Below are 22,087 nucleotides of genomic sequence, written 5' to 3'. Positions count from 1 at the left end.
CAGCAGCAGCTGTAGCTGGGCTCACCTTTCACAGCATGGTGTGTTTCACCTGCAGGTCCATCTCTGAGCACCACTCATCTCAAGAGACTTGCCAGAGGTCAGAGTGGGTTGTAGGGATGAAGAGGATAAGAAAACATCCAAAGTTTCTTTTAGACTAGGGACAAAGTAGGGATAAAGCTGTCAAATGCATGTTTTCTGCTGGCAGGCAACGTGGTTGTGCCAGTGGCCCTAGCACATAGGAATTTGAGCATGCAAGTGTAGATCTCTGTCATTGCCCTTCCCTTACTCAGAACTAGGCTGTGTAGTTGTGTGGTGAAAACATTCATGCCAGAAAAGTGTCTTCATGTCTCTTCTCATGATAGAGAGCTAATAAATGCAAACTTCTGGGCTGTGTGAAAGCAGCCCTGGTTTAGATATTTGGGCAGGAAAAAGGCCCTGAAGAGGGGTCTTAATTGACAGATGATCACAGTAAATCACAGACCTTCTAAGGCTTACAATCTGTATAAATATAAATACATGCTTCAATATAAGCAGTCCATAAACCTGTAGGAGTATCATGTTTGCCAAAAACCACAGAATGACTTTTTTCTGCATGAATCCGTGTGCAAGTATCCTGAACAATAATCATCTGATTTCACAATAAACATCGTCATCAACATTTTGCTCCCACAGCCTCCCCTTACGTTCCATTACCTGCTCCTTTTTAATGTCTGTAGCTAAATCTGCTAATAACGGGATGCACTGGGGATTAGCTTGTTTATGTGCTCCTGTTGTTGGTTTTTCATAGCGGAGATGGAACAAAATGATTATATCCTCTCTTGTGCTCCTTTGCCCTGATTTCTATGAAAGTACATCTTGCTCTGATGATTGCATGAGCTGCTTCAAAATGTCGGCGATGGCAACGCTTTTGTTGGCAGCCTCAGCAAAAATAAAGAAAAAAACCCTGAAAGTAATCAAATAGGTGGCAATGAACAGACAACAGGAAAACTGCACCCCACATCAGCTCAGCTTCAGCCTGGAGCACAGTGCAGCTGAGCACTAGCCATCACAACCTGCTTCGATTTTGGCAGTATTTATTTATTTTTATTTTCCTTTTTTTTTTCTTTCTCTTTTTCAGTTTTTTTCCTTAATACAAATTAAATGAACAATTTTGGCAAACTTTCAGATTTTTTTTTCAGTCTGGGCACATGAAATCACAGGTAAAGTCCCTATGGGGCACTTGTTCTCAGGCAACATTGCCATGGAAGGAAGTAGGATTTCTGAGCAATTTGTCAAAACCTTTGTCTCCTAGACTTGAGAATGAACGTCTATCAGACGCTTTATTCTGTCAGAAATCACACTCCTGGCTATACTGAATCTTGGCAGAGAAAGTTACAGAAATTATGCTGTTGGATTTCTTCTCATCTTCTGTAAGCAGGAGTATGGAAGCTGTTCTCCCCCTTCCTTTTCATCTTTCCAGCACTGCTCATGTGGTACCTGTAGCACCCAGCTATCTGGCTTCCCAAACATGTGACATTCTGATATTAATGTGCTATCATTCAAATTGCTATGATACTCTGCATCCCATCAATACCTAAAGAAACAAGAGCAAAGAAGGCAAAAGGACTTAGGATTTACTGACACCTCTAGAAGTTCTGTGTAGAGGTAAAAGTGTGTATATAAATATTTATGAAGTTGAGCTGGTGTAAGAAAAGATTTTAATGTGAAAGTTCAAGTCTTCAGAGCTCTCCTGTTTCACTTGTATAATAAAATACTATAAATTTTGTCCTTTTCTCTGCAGCATCAAAGGTTTCTTGTTATAGTATCTGCTGCTTTGTCTGCAAAGCTCTGTGTCAGTAGTGGGGGCTCTGAGCCATTTTTATCTTCGGCAAGCACATTTATTTCTTTCCTCCACCTCCACGCTTGTTTTATAGCTAGACCATTCTCTTTTATTAATGCTCATGACAAGTTTGTTTACATGGAACCTTTATCATCTTATTTGTGGTGGCTTTTAGGGGTTGTGGGTTTTTTTTGTTTGTTTGTTTGTTTGTTTTTATGGTTGGGTTTCATTTGACTTCTATAAGTGAAGTATTAAAATAGTAATTTCCCTTCCCTTCCCTTTTTCTCTTCCCTTCCCTTTTTCTCTTCCCTTCCCTTTTTCCCTTCCCTTCCCTTCCCTTCCCTTCCCTTCCCTTCCCTTCCCTTCCCTTCCCTTCCCTTCCCTTCCCTTCCCTTCCCTTCCCTTCCCTTCCCTTCCCTTCCCATATGTCTTTCTATGATAGAAAGGCACAGAAATTTCGCTTGGATTGCACTACACTCATAGTGTCAAAGTAAAGGCTGCTCCGGGATCATACAAGCTGTGACTTTTTCAGACATCCTCAATAAATAAATAATAAACTGGAGGCCAAAATCAGACTGATAGCCCTGTGTCAGGGGGGAGGCAGTCCAGCACTGGGGCTGGCTAATTAGGGACTAACAGGATTGTCTGAACATCTCTGCTTCCATGCAGACACGGCAGCAGGAAAGCCCTAAGCAAACACGCTGCCACAACAATAGGCAATCTGCGTGGCCTTCTGGTGGCTCCAGCTGATGGGCCTCCAAATCAAATTCACCTTTGACTTCTGTGGGTCGTAGCCTGTGAACCATTGCATGGAACAACGTAGGAAACGGATAGAAAAGATGCTTTCTAACAGATTTCAAGCAATAAAGGAAGCTTTATAATCTTCCAGCAACTAGCTGACACAGAATAAATACACTGACCTTCTGGAAATAGAATTATTCGTGATTGAATGCCTATGTTTACAATTTTTTTCTAATATGCAATGTTTTTAAACAATCTTCAACAGTTTCTATGGAGCTGTAGCCCCTTTTGGAAGTGATACATGCACCTCAAATGCATTTAAGTAATGTGAGCAAATAATTAGACCTCCGCAACTTACTGCTGGTTATTGCCAATTGCTTCTCCATTTACCATTGATGGTAATCCTCATTGTAATGCATGGGCTATGATGCCATTTCCAAAGCTTGCCACCAAGTAGAATCCATCTTGGTGTCCCTGAAAGTGAGTGTGAGACAATGCCACATCTGCTTGCTGCCTCCCTGTCCCGGCACAGCACATGGCTGACAGTGAGGGCTCTGGGCAGCTTCTGGGGCTGCTCAGCCCCACCCCAGCACCACTTGCCCTTGGACAACCTGCCCTAAGGACCAGGATACTTGTTTACAGTAAGCTGCATCCCTTGTCCTTTGTACTTTGTACACATGCTTCACAATCCCAGACCACAAACTGATTCTCTCCACAGATTCCATTGTCACACAGGTTGGGATGTCTTCATTTGCACTTTTGTAACAGGACTTACTGAGCCAGGGAGCCTGCAGTCTTAAATAAAAAGGCTCATCATTAAGGAAAAAAAAAAAAGAAAAAAAAAAAGAAGAAGAAGAAAAAACTAACTGTACAATTTGTACTTCTGCATTATTTAATACTAAAAGATTGTTGGGTGTGTGGAGAACAAGTTGTGACAAATAGCATGATGCAGAAACCAGCCTGCTGTGGGCAGCCCCAGTACCCCCAACCCAGCAGCAATCAGCAAGAGAGGCAGGTCTGATGAGCAGGATTAAAAGTTGCTTAGGTTGAGTGAAGGGAGAAACCCTGCAGCTCAAGAGGAGCCTAAAGGAAAGTGTTGACACCACAAAGATAGCAGTGGTGTTCTATCAAATCTGATGAAGCCTGAAATTCAAAGCTGGTAGGAAAGGCCTGTATAAACTGCATAGGAAGCATTTAAAAATGCCGATAAACAGATATCTTTTTGCCCCTGTTGGCAGGTTTTCAAGGATGAAGTTCTTGCAGAGAAGCTTCTCGGGAACCTGAGTTTGACCTGCTCATGCTTGCAGTCAGAGCCAGTCCTCGCAGAAGTTTAAGTAAACATGTCTGAAGAGAACACTGCAACCACTGAACTGTGCTGCTCCCTGATTTGTTTCTACATGCTCCTCATGGGGATTTTGTGACATGGGATTAGAGCTCGCACACACAATTAGCTTTTTATTCTGGATGCCCTTTTCATTCTAGTTGCCATCCAGTCACTGTTTACACACATTTTTTTAAGGAAGGACTGAAGCTGCCATTTGGCACTGCAGCATGCCTGGACTGCCACCGCTCTCTGTGAGCACATCAGTGTGCCCCGGGTTCCTCATGTGCTTCCTCAGCCCAAGGTGCATCCTCCCTGATCCTCCTGAGCACACACTTGCAAACAACCAAAAGTCCTAGTGGGGATGGATCTGTGCCCCTGCGGGGTTACAGGTCTCCACTCTTCCTGCAAAAGTATTGAAATGCTCAAAATCAGGTGAGAAGCATTTGGGGGGAGGGGTACAAGCTACTCCACAGGGGAAAATGTTGAGATTTGTAAGGTGGAGGGCTTGAAGTAAGGCAGGAATGAGAGGTCCCTGGGAAGTGGAAAAAGGCATCCAAAAATGTAATGATGTAATGATGTATCAATCCAATGATGTGGATGAGAACAGTTACAGGCTATTATCATAGTAATCCCAATATTACTTCCACAAAAATGTTTCAGCAAAGACTTTGGACCTTGGTGAAAATGAAGTTTAGGAACTACTGATTTAGTGAAAACTGAGTAATTTAGTCAATCACAACAAACACTATTGTCCGTAATTTTGTAGACTTCTATTAAACATTGTGATTGAGACCTTGCAGCAGGAAATTCATAGGCATTTAAAGTTACCTTGATGTTGCTGTTCTCTATGAAACAGCCATGAGAGCTTCATGGAAACTCTGGGGGTAGAACTAGTTTCCAACTGCTTCTGAGGCTGCCAGGGAAAGCAAACCTGAGATTTAGAAAGCTGTGCCACTTGGCTTCTCCTGCAGCCACTATTTATCTTCAGCAGAAGTTGTGTGTCTGTAGCAGATCTGAGAAACAGCGTGCTTCTATCAGGTGCCCAAAGCTGTGTTTGAGAGCTGGAGTTCAGCACTTGCCTTTATCAGTCTAACTAAATAGTAACTTTTAATAAAAGTCCTTGTCATTATAATTCATCACAAATGGAATCATAGAACCATAGAATCACTGAGGTTGGAAAAGACCACTAAGTCCAACCACCAACCCATCCCCACTGTGCCCACTAACCATGTGCCTCAGTGCCATATCTACACAGTTCTTGAGTACCTGCAGGGACGGTGATCCCACCACCTCCCTGGGCAGCCTGTGCCAGTGCCTCACCACTCTTTCTGGGAATAATTTTTTTCTAATATCCTGAAACAGACAATGCGACAGATACTGCTGCCTTCTATGCTTTCTTTTTCCTGTTGTCTACTAATATGCACATCATCCACTGTGGCTTGAACACTAATTTTGAAAAATACGATTGCTGTATCATAATAACAATACTGCAAGGATGCATAAACCTAACAGCATTTTTATATCAGAGTTTGACAGGGTTTCTCACCCATGTAAAAGTACTGACATATGCTAATGTTGTCAGGATTAGAGTATAGTCGTATCTTCCATTTGGTGATGTTATAGCAAAGACAGCAGTAAGGTGTGCAGCGAGTGTAGTTTTTCGTTTTGATAACTTCAGTAAACACAAATGGTCACAGTAAAATGAAATAATGCAGGTGTTGGAATGAGAGATATTGGAAGAAGAATCCATCATCCTTGATAATCTTCCTTGCAGAAATGCAGAGCATACTTTGCAGTGAGACCAAAGCTGGGTAGGGCCAGCCCTGTTGGAACCCCAGCACCCATACTGCAGCATAGTCTCTCTACAGCAGAAGACACCAGATTCCAGCAGCTGGCACTCATCAAGTTTGTAAGCTGTTTTTGTTAAGTTTTGTGGAAACAGTGCTCAATGCATTTCTGCATGAATCCTATGTCTTCTCCAGTCTCTTCAAAGAAGTTTTCATTGTCTCTGCATACCATCGCATTATCAGGATAGTTGCATGCTTTTTATGATTTGAAGTGCGTATGAACTTATAATGCTCTTAATAAAATATAGATTAATAAAATATAGATTAATTCCATAATTCCATATCAACAGCAACAAAATCTGTGCAGAAAATTGTTGCCTTTAAGACACAGAGAAACTTCATGTGAAAATCTCCTTCAAGGCAGTGATATGATCTTTTGATATTTTTTCATGTAAATCTCTGCAGACTATTTTTCCTTTTCCATCCACAGAAGAAAATAAAAATTTTAAAATATCCAGAAGGCAAAATATTGCCGTGTTTTAAATTTGAACATGTTCTTCTGGTTTCTTTCATAAATACCATTAATGCCAAATGGGAATGCTGCACTTACATTCTGAAGCATTAATGAAATCACATGATTCATAAAATTCAATCTAAACAGCAGTGTTTTCATTTGGTATTACAGGGAAAAAAAAAAAAAAAAAAAAAGCAGCCCCAAGTCTGGCAGCTTCTTCTTGCTTCTTCTTTCCAGTATGGAGAAAGAAATCTCTCTGCAGGACACAGAATAAAGCTGTGCTGAACGTGTGCTCATGTACCTGCACATGTAGTTCATGTAAGACACCTTATGCTTTCATATGCTTGTACGGGACATTGTAACACAGCCACATAAAGCCATGCACTGAATGATGCTCTGCTCTCCCTGGCACTTCATTTTGTGCAGCCCTGCAGGTTGCATGTGCTTGGGCCCTTTGCTGCCAAAGAGCACCTGTGTGTATGTAACTGGGCCGGCCCATACGCTGCTCTTTGTACACATCATTTTACAGGCACCTTGTTCTTGTGTAATGACCTGATTCTCCTCCAGGAGGATGTGGTTTGCATGCAGCAATACATGGGCATCCATGCATGGGTGCACAAGTACAGAGAAGGTCAGAATCAGGCACAGTTTCTCTTTTTCCTCAGTGTTGTTGCCAGTGAGGCAGCATGATGTGCAGAGGAAGTTACTGGCAAGTGTAGGCTATCACAGAAATGACACTTACTGCTCTCAGGAACGGATCGAGGCCACTTACAGCTCCTTGTAGTCCCCATCCATCTTCTTCCTTTCTGATTCAAGGTTACAAGTATAACAGCATCCCCCGTAGCAGCAAGGAAACAACTCTTCTGTAATTACTAAGGAGACTTTTGAGATCAAAAGATGTAAACAGCTTCTTATCACTGTTGTCCCACAAATTCCCCAGCTGACTGTGTGCTAACCCGTGCCCTGCTGGGCTGCAAGCAACTTGAAAGACAAAGAGCTGAGGTCAGAGCAACCTCTCTGGCCAAGCCCTCAGTGTGCAGTGAGCTGCGTCTGCACATGATGTGGCACAAGGCTCAATGCAAGCATTGCTCACATATCTCTCTGGACCCAGAGGCACATGTCGCACCATCCCCAAGGACAAATCCTGATGCCATCGATTGCCTGGCAGCAGAGCATGCTAAAGAAGAGATCTCTGCCAGGAAAGGGCAATGGGGCTGCTGGGTTCCACCCCACCAAGCAGAGCCAAGGCCCTGCCCCTGCAGGGCTCACCCAAAGGGCCCACACATGTGCAAGCATCGGTACCAATTTCACAAGGTGCTTGCATCCATGCTCAGACCTTACTATTCTGAAAATGTATCTCAGCCCTCTGCTGAGGCTTTAAAGAGCATTGTTAACTCCATCTGTGTCTTTTGGCTCCCTGCTTTTTATGTCTATGTTTTTATCTGCTGGCATCCTTAGAGTGTTAAAAGTTGCATTTAACCTTGTTAAAGGAGGACTGCTTCTATTTTAAACTGAAGCATTTTGTGCACCAGTCATATTTTGCTTGCAACATTTCCTTATGGCTAAATATTTTTGTTGGAATTCCCAGATGATAATGTAAAATCCAATGAACTGAGGAAGAGCGAGTACTGTTGTGGAAGGGAGCTTAGTGCTATCCTTGGTACTTTAGTTTAAACTATTTTATATCCAAGACAGTAGACGAAATAGCAGTGATTCATATATAGTCATTAGATTTAGTCTTTTTTTTCCTAACTGAATTTCTGTGAGCATATCATGATTCCTTCAAATGTATGCAGTTAAATCAGTTTTATTGTGCAAATTGCTTTATTACATGGAGAGAATGACAAAGGTCCCCCCAGTGAAGCATCACCTCATCTGCTGCATAGCTGGTGCTGCAGGAGCAAGATACACACCACAGGTTCTGTGCTTGGGCCACTGTGTACTTAAACTTCTTGAGTCTATTTATTGCTTAATATTCTTTGAATATGTCAGTGTGCATTTCTAAGATCTACTTTAATGTGGACTCACCTGGGGGTTTTCAAGAGAAAATGGCAAATTTGCAAACTTACTGCACTGAGAGACCTAAAGTAGAAAAGTTGGTTTGGATTTCTTAATCTAATTGACAAGCTCAGTGCTTCTGGTCCTCAGAATTCACTTCCTTGTTGCTATGCATCAGGGCATCCCTTCTGCAGAGGCTCACAACAAGTCCATGACATGACACAACCACACAACCTATGAACAGCTCTGCTTTTCTCAAATGCAATTCTTTGGGTGTTTTCTTCCCATAAAATTGGCTTCAATTTGATTTGAGATATAACATGAAAATGATTCCTCCCAGAATGAAAATGTCGTTTGCTCAGCTCTCCTTCCTCCAAATATCTGTGCAATAATGATTGAAATAAAATCAGTGGAAAGAGGAATAGCAGAGGGACAAGCATGACTAAGCAGACTGAAGAGAACATTTGTGTCTGCCTATGGTATTTTTCAACATTTGTCCCTAACTCTGTTTCAGTGTCTGTTGGGAACTGCTGCATCCATACAGAAGGAGGATGTAGGTGGCTTACAGTGATCTTTGCCCTCAGACTTTGCACTGAGTGCAGCCTGGCTAGGTGAAACCTGGCCATCATCTCTCAGTGACTGTTAGGAAATAAATACGTTTTTTTAAAGTGCTTCAAATATACTCTTCTTGGTCTTCAGGGTATATTAGGAAACGCTACTGTCAAATAAGTATTTCAAACCACAGTAGAAGCTTTTGCAATATCACAGAATGGAATATTAGAATCACAGAATGACTTGGGTTGGGAGAGACTTCAAGGATCATCAAGTTCCAACCCCTCTGCCACATTATCTATAAAAACTCATTGAAGCTATCATCTCTGCTGAAATAGGAAAGGAAACAGCTGTAAATTATTTCTTTATCCCTTTGAAATAAACAATTGCTTGGTAGGATAGCTGCTCTTTTATACATCTCCCTTCTGAATAGAGATACCAAATCTATCCTCATTATCTGCTCTTTCCATATATATTCTAAGAGGGAAAATACACAACAGGTGGGTACAATGCATGAGAAACATATTGCTGCACAGCTGTGATCCAGTACACTAAGGTCATTGCTTCATCTGGGACATAACTTGATAATGGAGAAACAATTAAAAAAAAGAAAAGAACTGTGCCTTACCTTCAACATTTCAGTGATAAAATACTGGATATTGCTACAGAGATAGCAATAAAATTACTTTTTTTTTTTTTTTCTTTTTTTTTCTTTTTTTTTCTTTTTTTTTTTTTTCTGGAGAAAAGGTCTCAGTAAACAGCAGCCAGCAATAAAACAGACTAATTTCTGCTAGGCTGAAAAAATATGACAAGGCTGAGATTGTTCAGCTGATGAACCTGCTTCTGTAATCTCTTTTGGATAACGATGTTATAACAGTACCAAAAGCACACCTATATGAAAGATATTAACAATTTCTCCTGAAGCAGAATATGAAGTAAAAGAACAACTGTCTGGAAAGGATGTAATTGGTCTTGTGTTACAGGGAATTAAAGGCAGCAGTGAGGATGTTACAAACTTTTCATTACATGAAAATGAAAACTGGACATCATGGGGTTAGTGGACCGTAATTCGTACTGAAGACATCACACATTTTTCTACTCATTGAAACTGTGCTACTCAAATGCCTCCACTCTTTGTTAGAACTGTCAGAACCTATTACCTCTTCTTTAAGAAATTTCAACTGGCTCAGCCATATCTTTGGTTTGATCACTATCTCACCCTGAATTTCAATGGTAAATGTGATTTTTAATAGTTCAGATGTGATTGAAAGAAATGCTAGGAACAGGAGGCAGATTTGTCCCTCAGTGCCTTATATATTCTATGCTATGAAATACTTGCAGCTAGCCCCCAGCTTGGCAGAGGGGCATGAGATTTGTCAGGGGACTCATTCCAGACTCTTACCTTGTTTCCTCTGGGAAAGCCTCACCTGGATCAGAAACCCCAGAAAGTCACAAGCTGTACAGGTCTTCCTTCACTTTTTCAATGCAGATGAAAAGTTACAGCAGCCTTAGAGCTACCTGGCATTTGTGATGAAGGACTGGCCTGTTCATGGACATCCCATAATCCTGAAAATACAAAGCTGAGCACTGCTGTTTCACAGAAGAATGGCTCTGTGTGCCATTCCCAGTGCTCTCTGTTCCACATCATGCATTTAGGTATGTCCTTCATGGCTACAGCATGTTGCCCCAAAACAGTCCTGCACAAGGACTGCATGACAAATTGGCTGTTCACTTGTTATAGTGTTGGAGGTCATTCTCCAGCTTTTATACCGGATAGGAAGGATGAATCTTTCACTCCAAATGTAAGAACACCTCACTTGCTGCCAGAGGAATAAGAGTACATTAAAAAAGCAACTTGATAAGCATATTGATTAATGAACACATGGATGCTGCAGTTAAGGACTTATTTCAAATTTGTTGTAATTCTGATTGCTATGCACTCATACATGCTATCATAATCCACAGCAATAACTAGACTATTAGAAACACTGAGAATTAGCATAGTGAAGCAGCAAATGAGCCCCTGGATCATGAAGACAGAATGCTATGCATTAGTCATACATTTTTCTCCAGTTTAAGACAATGATAATTATAGGATTAAATGGGTCAAAACGATGAAGGATTTGAAAGAATTTACATTCTCTTATATCACACCAACTGGCTGACTTTCAGAGCGTCCTATTTAACCAGCTTGTCTCTCTTGCCAGGTTTTAATCAGTTTCTAAATAGTTCTGCAAAAGTTTGGGATTGAACCTTTTAAAAAGTTACTGGTCTTACGACCAGTTTTTCTCAACGTCATCTCCAAACAGCATCTCAGCTTGAAGTCCAGATGCCTAAGGTACCTACCTAGGATGGATGAAGAGTGCTTCTGGATACAGCATGGTGTTCGATTCAACGCTGTGAGCTGGGACTTGCTATCAGAGCCTGGAAGCTGCAGACTGTGAGCCACAGCTCTGCCAGTGTGTCATTCACATGTCACTGGAGTGCTGTTCATTGGACTGACCTCAGGAAAATACAGGTGCTGAAAAGATCCCACCAGTTGCTCATAGTCAGCAACATGCTGATCTCAGCACACGGGGTCAAAGCTGGCATGACTTTCTGTGATATTCTGTTAATTCCTTGAAGATTTGCAAAGCTTTGTGAAAAACACTTGTGTTTTGACAGTGTCCATCTGTTGTGAGCACGTAAGACTGCTTGTGCTGGTGATCAGCAGGTCAGCTGCTGGGTGGTGTTCCTCATCCCTTCAGAGTTGGGATTGATCTCTACAAGGAGTTCACAGCAAAGCATAGCATAGCACAACATAGCATAGCATAGAACAGAACAGAGCAGCTCAGTTAGAAGGGACCTTCAAAGATCATCAGGTCCAACTGCCTGACCCTTTCAGAGCTAAATAAAAGTTAAAACATGTTAAGATAGTGTAACCCAATTGCCTCTTGAGCACTGACTGTCATGAGACATCGGCCATCTCGCTAGGAAGCCTGTCCCAGTGCCTGATCACTCTGACTGCACTGAAATGTTTCCTACTGCTTAGCCTGATCCTCCCTTGGCAGCTCTGTGCCATTCCCATTCTGCTCTTGGTTCCCAGGAGCAGAGCCCATCACCTCCCTGTGCTTCCCCTCCTCAGGAGCTGCACAGAGAAGTAAAGGTTGTCTTTAGGCCACCTCTCTTCCAGGCCGTGCAGCCCAGTGCCCTGAGCCTCTTCTCATAAGAAGTAAAAGTTCCTCTCAGATCACATTCAGATGTTCATTGCAGACAAGGAAATATAGACCACATGCTGGTGTCTCTTCCAACCGTTACACTTGCCCAGACCTTGTTCAAGTGTTGTATGAGAAGATCCGCAAAATGGGAAGCAGTGGCCACAGCTTCTCCTAGCACACTGTGTGGGGGCTTTTCAGGAGACGTGACACATCCACCTTCATCTGCTGGCAGAAATGCACACACAGAGCTCAGAGCTGCTGTTACTCACACACACTGCTTTGAAGCCTGCGTTTGTGACTCTGGTTCAGGATGTGACAGACCAACTTAGGATAAGGAGGGAAGGATGGCTAGAGGACATGTAGCTTGCCTTGCATGGGTGAGAAGGTAGGATTCAGGGGCAAGTCGATGGAAATGCAGGTAAAGGTGGAGGAATGAAAGAATGCAGAGTTCAGAGAAGGGCACTCAGGTGCAGGAGATGTGAAAGAGTGGAGAAGTAGGTAGAGATGCGTCTGGGGTCCTAACAAGAATAATTAGATTGTTATGTAAGCAGTCAGGGAAACTAACACTGACAGATTTGGTTTAGGAAGCTTGCAGGCACTTAGAAGGATGCCTTGCTGTCATGCACACCTGGAAGATACACTGCAGAAAACTTAGGTTACATAAGTGTCCTGTCAGTGATTTACCCAAACAAAAATACAAGCCTATGACAATATGGAGTATGCCAGTTTTAAATCAGTTGATAACCAGAGATTACACTTCTCTGGAAAGAGAAACAATTGCCAAGAACAGAGAAAAACTACCTGTTTTCATATGAACAAAGCAGAGCAGAAAAACAGAGATCAGTCCAGTCATTTCTTCTCCCATGCCAGCCCACAGAGCGCTTCAGGCATGACCAGCTCCAAGGATCAGCTTTTAAGAAAATACCTGAGCTCTGGAAGTTGGGATGCCTTTTTCCAAACCAGGGTGAGCTGGTCTACCATCACACGCTTGAGAAGCAAGTGACTGTCCAGAAAGTCTTCTTCACCTCCTCTGTGCTGCTGACCTTGTAGACAGAACATGGCCAGAAAGCTTCATGCAATGACCCAATCACATTTAATTTCTTGCAGGAAGGAAAGCTGTGGAGAAAGGACAGCCTCAGGCATCCTGGATCACTGGCCTCCTGGGGCTATCATAATGTGAATCATGCAAACAACAAAAGATGCTGGTGCTTTCTGTTAGCCTGGAGTTCTTCTAGAATACCTGGTTGTAGACTTACATCCAGGCACTTGAAAGTTATTAATATGCCATTCAGTGTTACATCATACAAAGCTACAGCATTCCCATCTGGATAGTATCAGAGTTAATGATAAAAGGAAATTAGAAGCCTCTGGTGGGCCTTTGTAGTTGCTGTTATCCCCTGGAGACAGGACTTCATCCATGCAAGAACCACATGGGTGAGAGTGCAAAGAAAGAATATTTTGCTGCAGCAGAAACACTTCTGTAAGTTATTCTTTCAATAATTACTAGACAACCCTTTTCCTAGTGTTTTGCTTTTGTCTGAATCTTCTGTATCCACAGAAAAGGTTTTCTATGATGATTTTGAAATGATGATTTCTAAGGCTTTAAGGATCTGTTGTATTTGCAATAAACCTGAGAAACATTTAACCATTTTCTTTTCATGCCCTAAGGGCTCAAAGCTGCTGGAGGCATGGTATTAAAATTCTTTGCCAAGAGGGTGTACATGTAGGGGAGCCATGGAAGGAGACAAGGCTCCTGGTGGCGTTGGGGGGAAAAGCATATGTGCTTCATCTTTTCAGCAGCGTCTATTGGAAGGCACTGCTGGACTGGTTCCCAGCATTAATTTGCAATTATCATAATAATTTACATTCAAGCCTTAATTAATGACGATCTGGATGCATATGGTGGGGTGATGTGAGAAGGACAGGCGAAATCTATTTCTGCCCCTTTTCATTCTGGTAACTCTGGGCATGACTCACTGCTCCTTGCTGTCTCCTGACAATGTATGAAGAGAGAGATGTACAGCAGAACAAAATGTTTCTTACTCTGATTATTTGCTTCTCAGCAGCTCAGTGCCTCCCTTACCACAGCCTGATAAATGGTTTCCGAATCATTTTAAATCCTCAGAACGTTTATGTAAGGAAACGTTTGAATATGTGAGTATCTCAAGGTTATTTGTATATCAAGCTATCATTTCAGTGCTGAACGGTTGTTGGGGGGTCGGGGGGTAGAAAACCCTTTTCTGTGGAATGTGCTGTGGAGGTACCTACAACCTGCTGGTGACAGGCACTGAGGGAAGTTGCTAACAGAAGGGACGCTATGAGTTAAGGGGCTTCATTTTATATACAGTAAGATAATTAACCTACTAACCAGCACTCACTTGAAAGCAGCACTGCGTTTTTGGAGTGCTCAGGTGCTGTCTGCTCCAACTCACATCCCAGCCTGGCTGCTGTTTAAAATCTCTGATTTGCTAACTTCTGAAGTACACCTCTATCTGTGTGCTGTCCTGTATGGCTTCTGAGTATGTGTGTAGGGGAAGCACATAGCTGCACCCCTCCTGCTGCACAAGGCTGTCCTCAGGTTCATGTATGGGTAACACCAGGGCTGTGTGCAGCAACTCCTCTGCACACAGTGATTGCTTTGGGACAGAAATCTTGTTATACCAGTAAGGAGGACGCCATGCTGGATGGCATTAAGTCCTCTGGTCTGCACAGCATAGACACAGTTGTTGAGAATAATGACCCCTGAGCTCTGAGTACAGTTTTACTTCAATCAATGGCATAGCTCTCACAGAGCTGACTTCCTTTGGAAGAGTCAACCATTTATCTTATGTCTATGCAAAATTTTGTAAAAGGATTTACTGCTGATACTTGATGAGATCTTTCTTCCTTGATTTTAATGCATTTGACACTGTTCTGGAGAAAATATTTCAGGTGAAATCGTGTTAGTCAGGGTAAAGTCCACTACTAAATGATGTCTTATGTTTGGGGAATGAAAAGTAGATGTTAGCATACTTTTCCCCCCTCCTCCCCTCCCCCCCTCACCTCCCCCCCTCCCCCCAGAATTGGAAACAGAAGTGGGGTCCTCAGGATCTCTTTCTGTTCTATTTGGTGGTCCAGTTCAATAGCACAGAGTGCTGAAGGCATCTCAGGAGCACGGGCACAGCAGAGGAAAGGTGACTTGAACATGGGCCACACCTTTCCAAGATAAGAAGCACTGCAGGGCCTATGGATACACCTCAGCTGCAGGATGAGCTGGATTAGAGGCAAAAGCATTTGGGAGAAGGGTTTGATACCACCAAAGAGATGGAAGGAGTGTAGGCTGGAGCCACCCCACTGACTCGACATCTTATTCCACACCACTCTGGCAGTGGAAACCAGATGGGCTCTCCAGGCCTGCAGTTTCATCAGTCTGTGAAATGAGGAGAAAGCTCTTTGGCCATCCCTAAGACTTTGCTTCCCACTGTGAAGATCTACTTATCAGCATAAAACCCGTGCTGGATGGATGGCTGGATATGCATGAAAAATACATGTCTGGAATCTGGTCTGAACTGTAGAAACACGCTGAAATGATCTCAGGGAAAAAGTTTCTTGAGTTACCCATTTACAGCCTGCACACATTTCATACCTGACAGTAGGAAAAAGCACTGTAAAAATACCCTTAAGAATGTGAATCTCTGCTCTGATTTGCACTTAAAAGACAACATCTGATTAATGTCTGTGTTTTATTAACAGAATGCTGAGACGATGAAAGCATCTCAGATATTACCTCTATCAGAAACTTTTGATAGCATATTGTGGGAGAAAATATCACATTTCATTAAAAACAATCATCGTAACACAAAGGATTTGGCAGCGGTTTATAAACCTAGTGGTAATTTTCAGTGTCACCCATTTTTCAGTCTCTGAAGATTATTTGAAAAAAATGCTTCTGATGACCTCCAACTGGATCTGCCAGTGCTCACCTCTCTGTGCATGGCTGCATGCTGTTGTGCACCAGCTGTGGAGCTGCCTTTGCTATAAGCAGCACAGCTGCTGTGTCAGCAGTTAACACAGCTCAATTTTAATAGACTTGGTTACACAGCATATTCTCAGACCTTCCAGCTGTGCCTAATGAAAATGCACACTGACACTCGTTCCAGTCTCAGTGCACCCTTTTGTGCTGCTGTTCACTTATTATTTTTTTATTATTCTGCGTACAAGGAGTCTCAGCGCTCCAGATAGATGAAATGTCATATACGTTGAGGATAATCTCCCATCACTGCAAGGTTTCTCCTCTATTAGTCGTCTCTGTGAGCTTCATTTAATCTGTTTGCTACCCGTTAGAAAGGCTGCCAAAGCATTTGGTTCTTGAAGAGCTGAGTGCTTCATTTTATCTGACGTAACTGCATCAGCACAGCAACGATTTATAAAGAATAACTTGTTTGTCGGTCTTAGGCTTTTTTTCGTGGATTGCCTTTGAACAAATAGCTATTTTCTTGGATTTATTAATTATTCAAAATGTTAAAGACTTTGAGGATTTGATTATGAGCAATTTTATGTGACTATTTGGTATTCAGTACTCAGCATCTAAGGCCATTACTTTGTTCTGTAGACAGATGAAGGCATATCTTGTCTTCTCTCTTCTGTTGACAGAAGATACTGAAAAATGTCATGAGAATTTAGCTTAGAGGGTAAGAGCTTAGGAAGAGACAAGAAGAAAAATCCAAATTTACCCCAGAAGTACAGGTTAGATAAATGGTTTTCTAAATACAATTTCTGAAGTAAAGATTATTGCCAAATTTATTTTGTGTACATGTAGAATATTTGTTTCCTCACGATACTTATGTTTGTTTCTCATGTTTCTCATTCTCACACAGGGGAATTGGGTGCGTGCCCAGGAGAGCACCACAGCTCAGGTCATGGCTGCCTTGTGCTTTGGTGAAGAGTATGTTTCTTCATACAAAATACTCTGAAGGTGCAGTTGTCATCAGTCTGCAAATTTCTCTCAGGATTATTGTGAAGGTAACAGGATGCAGTTTCCAGTTCTGGAGGGCGCTGCCAGACGATTGTGCAGTTTGCTGGTCTCTGAACATTTGCTTTCTAATTCTACTGAAGCACAAAAGGTTTTAATTTACAGTTAATGAGCTTTTTGTGGGATAACAACCTGAGCTCTTGAACAGCAAGTGGCTTAAATACATTTGAATACTTGATAAGGCAATATTTTGTAATGAGTTCTTTGATCTGCTCTTGCCTACTTTTGCTGCAAGGAGGAGGGGAAAAAGGGAAGGCTGTTGCTGTGTGGTAGAGGTACATATTGCTTCTGTCATTGTGTAGGTATAGATCTGAACAATGAGCATGACAATGCTGAAAATTCATATTTCAATTACCATATCTATTTGCTACATATTTAATTGCCATACACAATCTGGAAAATGGGTGCGTGATTGGATGCTGCTGGCTGGAGTTTTTCTTCCTATCTCTAAGCTCTATACATCCTCAACGTAAGTTTTTCATTGCTTTGATGGACACATCTACTTCTGGAGTTCTCTGAAAAGCAGACTGTTACCTGGACCTCAGAGTCACACGCTGTTCTGAGATCCTCTGTTTAGGCTTAGCTGTTTAGGTGAATAAAGAGCACTTTCATTCCTTCATATAGCTCTGCTCAAGCTAAAGCAAGTGAGGGGTGCAAGCACTACTGAGGTCTGCCAGATCAGCACAGGAGGGGATCACAGCACAGCCTGTCTGAGCACTTGAGAGGACCCATCTGCAGTTCTTTCCCTGTCACGTTCAAGATGTTTTTTCAGTGAATGTCCAGTTGTTGCCTTATTTCTTTTCCCACAACCTTCCACCATCTGGCTTGTGTTTAAAAGACACAGTTTAGTTAAACACATTAAATTTCAGCAATGTGGGCTGCAGCCAGCTCCTGCTCACCAGAAACTGGTAGCGTATTGTATGTCAGCATTCAGAGAAAGATAAGAGTTAGCCGGTTACAAAGTGAGCAGAAAAGCAAAAGCTATATACCTTAAGGCTCCCCCAAGCAATATAAATTAATCTATTCTAAACTCCTTACATCATTTAAGCTTCTTGGAGCAGGGATTTGTTTTTAAGTCCCTGTAAAATATCATGTTATATCCATTCTGCTCTATAAAATGAGTAAAACTCAAAACTCAGCAGACATGCCAGAAATGTATGGAGTACCTGCATTTTATCTGTGCAGAAGCATCACTAAGCCACTCTCAATGATATCCGAAAAGTCGTGGCAGTCAGGTGCAGTCCCTGGTGGAAAAAAGGCTGGACTCTTTTCAGTGGTGAGTGGAGACAGGACAAGGGGACATGGCTAGAAACTGCAGCACAGGAAGTTCCGCACAATGTGCGCAAGAACTTCTTTACAGTGAGGTGACGGAGCACTGGAACAGGCTGCCCAGGGAGGTGGTGGAGTCTCCTTCTCTGCAGATGTTCAAGAGCTGCCTGGATGCCTACCTGTGCGACCTGGTGTAGGGAACCTGCTTTGGCAGGGGGTTGGACTCGATGATCTCTGGAGGTCCCTTCCAACCCCTACCATTCTGTGATCCTGTGATTTTTAAGAAGGGTAGTAAGGATGACCCAGGGAACTACTCACCTGTCAGCCTCACCTCAGTGCCAGTAAAATCAGGGAGCAGATCTTCCTGAAATCCTCCTGGAAGCTGTGCTGAGGGACATGGAAGTCAGGGAGGTAACTAGCATGGCTTCACCAAGGGCAGGTCCTGTCTGACCCACCCTGTTTCTTTCTGTGATAGCATAACTGTGTCAGTGGACAAGAGAAGAGCCACTGGTGTCATCTATCTGGAATTTAGTAAGATCTTTGACACAGTCCCCCACAACATCCTTCTGTCCAAACTAGAAAGACATGGATTTGGTGGGTGGACTGCTTGATGGATGAGGATCTGACAGGGAGATTGTACCCAGACAGTGGTGGTCAATAACTCAATGTCCAGATGGAAATGAGTGGCAAGCAGCATCCCTCAGGGGCCAGAACTGGGATTGATGCTCTTTAACATCTTTATCAATGTCACGAACAGTGGGATTGAGTGCACCTTCAGCAAGTTTGCAGATGACACTAAGATGTGTGGTGCAGCTGACATGCCCAAGAGATGGGATGCCAGAGATACCTAGACAGGCTGCAGCACTGGGTCCAGATTAACACCATGAAGTTAAGTAAATCCAAGTCCTTCACCTGGATTGTGGCAATCTCCACCATCCACACAAGGTGGGGGATATAAGGATGGAGAACAGCCCTGCCAAAAAGGGCTTGAGTGTACGTGTGAATGGCAAGCTGTTCATGAGCCAACAGTATACCCTCACATCCCAGAAAATCAACCGCACCCTGGGCTGCATCAAAAGAATAATGGGCAGCAGGTCAAGAGAAGTGACTCTGCACTGGTGAGGCCACATATGGAGTACTGCGTCCAGATGTGGAGTCCTCAGAGCAGGAGTGGTGTGGATCTGTTGGAGCATGTCCAGAGGAACACTGCAAAAATGAACCAGGGATAGAACGCCTCCCCTGTGAGGACAGGCTGAGAGAACTGGGGCTGTTCAGCTTGGATCAGAGAAGGCTCAGGCAGACCTGAGAGAGGCCTTTCAGTACCTAAAGAAGGGCTATATGAAGGAAATGGACAGACTCTTTAGTCTGTCACAATAGAGTCTGTTGTGACAGGATGAGGGGAAATGGTTTCAAGCTAAAAGGGGAGATTTAGATTAGATATAAGGAAGAAGTTTTTTACAATAACGATGGTGAGGCACTGGCACAAGTTGCCCAGAGACATGGTGGATGCCCCATCCCTGGAGACACTCAAGGTAAGGCTGGACAGGGCACTGAGCAGTCTGATCTAGCTGTAGGTGTACATGTTCATTGCAGGGGAGTGGGCAAGATGACCTTTAAGGACCCCTTCCAACTCAAACATTTCTGTAATTCTTCGATCACTAAATCCAATCTAGTTCTGCTCAGGATGCACTGAAATGAAAACTCATCTTCAGTTAACAGTGCTTTGGCATTTCTCTGCCAGTACAGAAACAGACTGAGTCGGACACATTTAATAGCAAAAAAAATACAGAATTAATCAAATTCTGTTCAAGATTATGACTGCCAAATTCAAGCTTTTGTATGTGAGCTAAAGGCACGATGCAGGTTTTGATTACAGGTTTCTGCAGCATTCAGAGTTGCTCAGCAGCTCAGCTAGGGTTATCTGTGAGCTTTCGGATTCCCACGTCCCCATGGTGGCATAGAAAAAACAGATGGAGTAACTGAGATGCCTATGCTTAGGCAAAGTAATCAGAATTAGGTATATAATTCCCTTCATGGTCAGTGGACATTTTTTCAAAGCAGTTGAGAGCAATTTGGTCACACTGAGGAGGGAATCTTGGGCCATTTTTTCTCATCTCATCTTAAAACTGTCCAGAACTGCTCCTTGATGTGTCAGAGCTGGGCTGCAACTGAAGAGTTGTCCTGAGTCAGCCTGGGAGCAGCAGGGTGCATCTTTGCATCTTCCTGTCCCCTGGCTCTATCGCACTCACCTTTTGGCTTGACCTTCTGGTCAACAGCTCCCTGACCACATGCCACAGAGGGTTACTAGATTTCAAATGCTGCTTTTTCAAACGCTGCTATTGCAACACAGTTTTTCTGTGTGTGGTCTTCTTTCTGTACAAAGAACAAGGTAAGAGAGCAAGAATGTTAAGTATACAAGTATAAGCATGTACATGTGACTACAGCATACAAAGACTATAAGGAAAACAGCAATTTCTGTTGTCATTAAACTGTCTAATAATTGCCATTTCCTTTTACAGATGCCTTTGGATATGAAGTTTATATGAGTTAAATCTTTGTTTGCTAATTCTGAAACAGACTCCCTATTGATTTGACTTCCCATGCTGTAAAACCCTGCTGCTCCAATGCACATGCCTCTGGGCCAACTGGGGGTCAACAGAAACTTCCTAAGAAAGATCTTGATGGATTTTCTTTTCTTCACTTGAAATGCAAAGTCCTCTCTCTCGTTATAGAAAAGTGTAGTAATGGCAAAGCTACAGGGGAAATGGATCCATAAATTTAAAGGTAACAGTCAGGAGCCTCTCTCTGTTCTGGTATGGGGTACACACAGCTGGCCAACCACTGGGTGTTTCTGGAATGCACTGAAATACCAGCAGAGGCTCGTTCTTTGTCTCTCACTTTTAACTTGACAAGATTTTTATGTTTTTATGTTCATGTTTTCTATAGTTTCCTTCCTGACATGCTCCCAGAGATAAGTACTTTCTTGAAGTAAATGCCAGGCCGGTACTGGCTGGAAGAAAACTTCTCTTTGCATTGTCTAGCAGAAGCTACAGAATTTGCTCCTGATTCCTCCACAGCCAAAGAACAGTGCATCTCTAGCTGATGCTCTCTTGGTTACCCTGAAAGTAGTATAAAGAAATTTTAAAACTCCTATGCAGTGTAATATTTGATCATGTACTTTTTCATGGACTTTGATGAAGAGAGGTGGATTACAAACTGTGAAAGGGTTCTTTTTTGTTTCACATGGGACAGCAATTCCTGTTTCAATTCATTACAAAGAGTTTTCCTGCATGGATATTCCTATTACAAGTCTGCTGTGTTCCTGTGTTCTCTTTCATATTCGTGTCACTAAAGACAGACTTTTTTTGGATTCCAACTATTCTGATACATTTAAAAATTATTCCTTCAACAGAAATACTTTCAAAAGTAGAGTAGGAATATCCACGTGAGAAAACTCAATATACTAAAATGTAGTTTGCTATTTTATTTATCTTGGTAAATGGCAAATGATAAATAACAATTGCTGTTTTAGAAACAGCAGAAAGCAGTAGATTCTGCAAACTCACCATGCAACTACAGCTGTATGCAGGGCTCATACAACCTTTGGAGCAGCTCTACTTCTCTTTCTGCTCCTGACCTGCTATCCTGGTCTTGAATCAATGCACTATAAAGAGCACAAATGACACCAAAGGTCAGTAGCTGAATTTGAGGTTCTGATGGGGCAGATGCCTACTGATAAGGGAAGATGCAATACTTACAAATAGGAGATAAAGTAGCTTGGTCACAGGGTCCAAATATTTTCCCTAAAGAGGGAAAATAGGTGGTGACAAGGGCCACTAAAATCAATGGGAAGACTCACTGATCTCAGCAGCTTT

The 22,087-nt window shown here is 42.5% G+C and overlaps 1 long non-coding RNA gene across 1 annotated transcript; it reads right to left on the bottom strand.

Annotated features, from left to right (window-relative positions):
- Nucleotides 1-20,770: 20,770 nt before the first annotated feature.
- On the bottom strand, nucleotides 20,771-22,087 carry LOC128073731 (uncharacterized). Its single transcript, XR_008202853.1, has 3 exons — nucleotides 21,971-22,087; nucleotides 21,779-21,876; nucleotides 20,771-21,331 (listed from the first exon to the last, which is right to left on the bottom strand). It is a non-coding gene; the product is annotated as an uncharacterized LOC128073731 (long non-coding RNA).

Source organism: Tympanuchus pallidicinctus, unplaced genomic scaffold (genome assembly GCF_026119805.1).
Source record: "Tympanuchus pallidicinctus isolate F22 unplaced genomic scaffold, pur_lepc_1.0 scaffold8, whole genome shotgun sequence".
Classification (NCBI taxonomy): domain Eukaryota; kingdom Metazoa; phylum Chordata; class Aves; order Galliformes; family Phasianidae; genus Tympanuchus; species Tympanuchus pallidicinctus.
The sequence above is the reverse complement of the archived record's forward strand: the minus strand, read 5'-3'. Positions and strand labels throughout refer to the sequence as shown.